At 38.5% G+C, this 6790-nt stretch overlaps 1 non-coding gene across 1 annotated transcript; it reads right to left on the reverse strand.

Annotated features, from left to right (window-relative positions):
* Window positions 1–2956: 2956 nt before the first annotated feature.
* LOC115029970 lies at window positions 2957–3084 on the reverse strand. The gene has a single exon (XR_003835522.1). It is a non-coding gene; the product is annotated as a U11 spliceosomal RNA (small nuclear RNA).
* Between the last annotated feature and the right edge of the window lie 3706 nt (window positions 3085–6790).

Below are 6790 nucleotides of genomic sequence, written 5' to 3' on the forward strand. Positions count from 1 at the left end.
CCTTCTCTAGACTCATCTCAAATATTTATTTTCTTCTTTTGAAAATCATAAACAAAACAAACAGCCTCAAACAGCAAGAAAACAAATCGCCAGAGAGAGCAGGCCACAATTATGACCATAAGCCTGCAGTTTTTCTGGTCTTCTGCAACAATTTGGACATATTTAAAGAATTTTCCAATTCAAAGGCTTTTAAACTACTTTTTCTTTTGCCTGGAACTGACTTACCATGAGTATTGTTTTTATAACCCTAGGGTTTATCTTTAGTCTCAAAAATCCTGTCATTGGCTTTTCTGTCTGAGATATTTTCCCAGATATTTTCCATCAGAGCCTGCTTCGTTTTGGGTACTTACAAAAATAGCTATGTACTTTAAATTTTTTTTGTTTACTATCTTTTCCATTAGCTAAAACAAGAATAGTAACAGGACTAAAGGTAGCTTTCCTTATTAATTTTAATTGGGATAACAGATTATTGTTTCAAATATTTTTAAAGCACTAAGACAAGTAGGCTTTTATTAAAAGAAAATGACTATATGGATACTTTTAGAAATCTTGTATCAGCAAAAATCCCATTGGACAAAATATCACACTGCAAAGAAACCTGTACTGACGACAAGTTAAAAGCATATTTCTAGTTCTTTAAGCCCTCACCTTTCTTATTCTCTAGCTCTTCTCTCTTTACCTTTCCCCCTGACTCCACATGGCCATGACTGGTCTCTCTCTCTTTCTACCTTCTCTTCTTTCTCCCTGCCTTTCTACAATAAAGCTCTAAAACCATAAAAAAGCATATTTCTAGGAATAGACTAGATGATTATCTCCTTGTACTGGGACTCAGGTGTATGTAGTACTCATGTGTTCGTTGGATATGTTTGGTGTGCTTTTTATTATTAAAATCATTTTAACAAAGGGGACTCTAGTCTTATATATGTTTATAGAGTATTTTCTCTTCCCTTTCTTTTCTTAAATCTTTATTAATTCAGCTGCCTCATGAGTGCTATTATCTTAGGAATGCTGCTCATTCTGTTGCCATTATTATTTATCCACATCATCAACAACAAGTGGTAAAATGAATTGCATTACGATCATGTTTTTAATACGTTTAAGTCATTTATTCAGTAAATATTAGGGCTGGAGAGATGGCTCAGTGGTTAAAGAGCACTGGCTGCTCTTCCAGAGGTCCTGAGTTCAAATCTCAGCAACCACATGGTGGCTCACAACCATCTATAATGGAAACTGATACCCTATTGTAGTGTGTCTGAAGACAGCGACAGTGTACTCATATGTAAAATAAATGAATAAATATTTTAAAAAACATTAATATCTCCCATGTATTAAATATGAATCCAGGTGAAAAGAAAATTTATGTGACTAAAAGCTATCTGTGACCTCAACAACTTGTTGACTCTGAGGTAGGAAGAAGGTAAATAACAAATTGGAAAGACATACAGGCAGGCTTGCACATAAGGCAGAGTTTAGCTACAGAGAGGGGAGAGAGAGTTTTCACTGACTGATAGAGGAAATGACCAAAACCAGATCTTATTTTGCTCTTCATTAACTCTAGCCATAGCTCTCTCATTTCTTTATTACTCAATTTTACTCTTTTATTCTCATTCAATTAAAATGAATTTTGGATGTACTAAGTATGGCTGTATTCCAATGAACAACATTATTCTTTTTTGCTGCTTTTAAAAGACTTCTGGGTACTAATAGAAAACACCAAATGCACTCATAGCTGCTCTCAGCATTTCCCTTTAATATAAAATAATAATTGCTTTGGTCCTTGAGAATAGCAGACCTTCCATATAGTTTTATCATTGCAATATGCTGTTCCTGTGTCACTAACTCTGCTGCTACAACATTCTTCTCCAGTTATTGGCATTTACTGGGATTCAACATCTCCTGTAGCTCGCAGCACACGAGTCAGTTGAAGCTGAAGCCCTGGGCATTATTTTTATATGTTAATGTATATCAGGAATAGCTAATGTTATATGTATATCATGTATATAGCTAATGTTAATGTATATCAGGAAGAAAAATGAGGGACACTGCAGAATACTGTGTACTAAATACATAACTTGAAGTGAACAAAGTCAGCAGTGGCTAGTTCATATTGTTGTTCCTCCTATGGGGTTTCAAACCTCTTCAGCTCCTTGGGTACTTCCTCTAGCTCCTTCATCAATGGGAGGAGAGGCCCTTGGTCCTGTGAAGGCTCTATGACCCAGTGTAGGGAATGCCAGGGCCAAGAAGCAGGAGTGGGTGGGTTGGTGAGCAAGGGGAGGGGAGAGGGGATAGGGGGCTTTTGGAGGGGAAAACCAGGAAAGAGGATAACATTTGAAATGTAAATAAAGAAAATATCTAATAAAAAGTCAAAAAATATTATTATATCAGTAATGAACTATCACTGCCATAAGTATTAAATTATGAAATCAGAATTTTCAATTCAAGCATAAAACAGGTACCTGAAGTCATTATGGACACTAGGAAACCCTGTTTTGGAAAGGTGATGTATATGGTGAACATGAGGAAGGTGTAGAGGACCAGCCTAGATAGAACAAGTTCTGAGGAGTGGGAAGTAGTTTACAAGGAGAAAGAAATGAAAATGCATGATGTATACTTTGTTCTCTGGTGTGAATACCACAAATAGATCTAAATGCAGTGTCCAGGAGTGGGAGAGTGTCTTGAGAGACTCTAATGCCAACCTACATGTTTACATAGGTCTTAGAGTAATCTTCGTTTCTAGAACACAGAGCTCTTCTGGCAAGTTTTCCCCATCAAAGTGACTGAGATGTCCTTTGAATTAACCCTTAGTGAACAGGCCAATGTGTCTTTATCATACCTAAATGCTTCCTTTATTAAAAAAAAACCCTGTTTTTCAATTTTTTAAATGTATATGAGTCTTTTGCCTGCATGTGTGTATGTGATAGTATCATTTGTGTACCTGGCACTTTTAGGAGGTTTCTCAGGAGCTTGAGTTTTGTGCTGCCCAAATACCAAAAAAATTATGCTTCCGAAATCCCTTGATGTTGATTCCCCACACAGAACAATCGAGTTGCCCTGCATGTGCCACTCATGACAGAAGCCCTTTCTAAAGGAGCTTGAGTTTTGAACAAGTATGAGCCATCATATGAGTCCTGGGAACTGAACCCAATTTCTCAGGAAGAGCAACAAGCAGCCTTAACCACTGCAACTCCTCTACACACACACACACACACACACACACACACACACACACACACAATCTTACTCTATTATCTACTTGGCTAAGTAAGAAAGTCATTACTCAAATCAAGACCTGGTATACAACTTGCATCCCATCCTTTTAACTTGAAAAGTCATATAATATAGCAAGCTAGAAGATATTTTAAGAAAAGCAAAAGCACCAGAACATATTCAAATTGCCATGACTTCCAGAAGGAAGTTTTTTCTTTTTCTGGGTTTTAAGAAAATCTTGTAACCTCAACCTTCTTCATTCTGTAATCTCAATCACCTTCTTCTTCTTCTTCTTCTTCTTCTTCTTCTTCTTCTTCTTCTTCTTCTTCTTCTTCTTCTTCTTCTTCTTCTTCTTCTTCTTCTTCTTCTTCTTCTTCTTCTTCTTCTTCTTCTTCTTCTTTTTCTTCTCCCTCCTCCTCCTTCATCCTTCTCCTCCTTTTCCTCTTCCTCCTTCTCCTCCTCCTTCCTCCTCCTCCTCCTTCTACTCTGTAGCTATACTTTCATGTAGTATATTAAATTTTAAGGAAAATAAATTGCAATGCTTTCTTTCATTTCTCTCATGGTATTACAAACTCACACAGGTAGGGCAATTGCACCATTTTCCCCTTTCTTTAGTTACCTGCCTTTCATGTCTTATATCAAGGTTGGTGGCAATTGAGGATATGCTGCTCCCTCCTGGATTTGGTGACCTATTTACCTTTTCTTTGATGGCCTGGAAAGATAATTTCCTGCTTAGGATTTAAATGACCTTATGAAGAAGAAGAAGTAGCTGGGCTTGACTTAGGATAATTAAGGTAAATGTACTTCCTCAGGATCAAAAGAAAAGGATCTGTGCTCTGCCCAGGGCCCTGGGTCCCAACCTACATAGAACTTTATATGCTGTTGTTTACTTTTAAATGTTACTCAGTCTGAGCTTGTCAATAGCCTTGACAGAAATACATTCTGCGGCCCCTCCTTCAGGAAACTGATTCACCTTTAAACATTTATGGGTAGATGGGAGATTTATTACCCATTACTCAATGAGATGTTTTAGTTTGCCTCCCTTCCTTGCACAGGTTTGCAAAATTTCTAGCAGGCAGCAGGGCAGAGACTGCAATGTACAGACTCTCAGCTTGTTCTGATTTCTAGGGTTTTCTTTTCCTTCCTTCCTTCTTTCCTCCTTCCTTCCTCTCTTCCTTTCTTCAGTTCTTCCTCTGTACCTTTCTTCCTTCCTTCCCTTCCTCTTCTCCTTCTCCTCCTCTTCCTTCTTTTCTTTTATAAGTTTTGCTGTTATTATTATCATTATTATTTATTGTTAGTGTAACTATGGGTATATGTGTTTCTGACTTTCTGTTTGTGCATCATGGACTCTGAGCTGAGTTACAGGTAATTGTGAGCTGTCAAGTGTGGCTGTTAGGAGTCAAGCTCCGGTCATTGTCAGAGCACTGAGAATTCTGAGCTGCTGAGCTACCTCTCCAGCTTCCTTTCATTTCAATTTCTTATGATAACAGCCAAGTCTGAGCATGCTTTCCCTGGCATGCTGGGCCTTCGCATTCTCTGAAGCTCAGTCTCCCATCTTCTACCTCGTGCTGCTTGCCAGCCTCCCATTCCCCAAAACATGGCTTCTTCTCTCTTTTTCCATCTCGCTATTCTGTGTAGCTTCCAAGATTTACAGCTTACTTGCTCTACTGGTTTCTCTCAAGTTCTAATAAGGTTGTGTTCAAACTTACCTCTGATTTTTTTTTAATTAAGGAGACTGAGAACTCACAAAACAGATCCCAGTAACACCTTTTCACTTACAAATTTAGTGTGTTAACCAAAACATAGTAAGGAAGTAGAGCCAAAACATTATGATATTCATGTGCAATGATGTTTGACTTTGATCACTTCTAATTGTCTAGCACTAAAAAGCTATGTTCTCACATAATTATTTCAAATGATCATAGATTTCAATAAAAGAGAGCATAAGTAAATAAATGTTACACCTGGTCCTTAGCATGTGAATACCATGTCTTTACCTCTACAGATCTACTATGATTATAAAGCAAGGAGAGTCCAAGGCAGGATGATTGAATCTTTCTCAGAAGGGGAAACAAAATAGATATTAGAGACCAATGGAAAGAGAGAACTGGTGGAAGAGGGATGGAAGTAAATCATATTTAGGGAAAATGGGAGGGAGAGAGAGACAGACAGACAGAGAGACAGAGAGACAGAGAGATAGGAGATCAGTGGTATGGGCTGAGGAGAGGCAATCTCGGACTTGCCAGAGGCCTGGGATGCAAGGAGACCCCAAAGGATCTATGGGGGTGATTCTAGCTGAGACTCCAAGCAATAGGTGATGTGAATCCTGAAATAGCCACTCCTTGTACCCAGGCAGGACTCTCAGTGGAGGCATAAGGACATCAAACCACCCAGAAAACCTTTGACCCAGAATGTATCAAGCCTATAAGATATGCAAGGACAAAGATATAGCAGAGACTGAGGGAATGACCAAATAATGACTGGTCCAACTTGAGACCCATCCCATGACCAAGCATCAATCCTGACACTTTTAATGATACTGTTATACTTGCAGACAGGAACCTAGCATAACTGTGTTCTGAGGTGCAGAGACTCACACTCAAGTAACATGGAACCTTGGGGACCAAATCAACAACCAAAGGTCAAGCTCAGGCTAGATCTAGGCTCCTGCACTTACAAAGCAGAAGAGCAGGTTGGTCTTCATGTGAGTCTACCAACAACTGGAGCAGGGACTGTTCCTAAGCCTGTTGCCTGCCTACCTGTGGATCCTGTGCCTCTAAATGGACCACCTTGTCTGGCCTCAATGGGAGAGGATGTGCCTAGTCCTGTAGTGACTTGATGTACTGGGTGGGGGGTAGGGAGTGGGAGGTGATACCCAGAGTAAGGAGACTTGCGTGAAGGGGTACTGGGAGGGAAATAAGGGCTGGTATTGGGTTGTAATGGAATTAATTAATTAAAAAAATAAATAATGTGATTTAACACCACCACAATGAAAGAGCAAATAAAAATTAATAAAATAAAGCAAGGCAATGAAACACATTTTTATTGGTTTTCACACAGCATAGGTTTTGCTTCCCTTCAGGATGTGGTTTTAATGACCTGTAAGTTTCTTAGCTAAATCTCTATGCAGCTTAGTATTAAAATATATTACATGTACAAAGGTCAAACAAAAGAAAGACAGAGGAATATGAATAGACAAATTCCCTCACTTATTTTATTTTTAGTAATAAACTCAACACAATATAAGGAAAAGAGTAACTCATGAGATTTTAATGGAAAATGAGTAAAGCTTCAAGACACGGGCAACTTGGTCCCTAAAATCCTCTCTTGTGTTACAGAAATGGAACAGAAGTGGCCTCACAGCTGCAGGGAAAGGTTTTCCTTGACAGTCTGCTCATTTAAACATAAAGGACTTCAAAGTAATCGGCGAAATGATTCAGACTGTCACACACTTCTCTGCCTAAATAGCATCTTACACTTTGAAAGCTATTCGAATTACAAATTTCCAGTAAGCTAAACACCTGTACTAAAAATCTGGTAAAAATATAAAAACACTGATTGTTTGCCGTCAGCTTAATGGGCA

This window comes from Mus caroli, chromosome 18 (genome assembly GCF_900094665.2).
Source record: "Mus caroli chromosome 18, CAROLI_EIJ_v1.1, whole genome shotgun sequence".
NCBI lineage: Eukaryota > Metazoa > Chordata > Mammalia > Rodentia > Muridae > Mus > Mus caroli.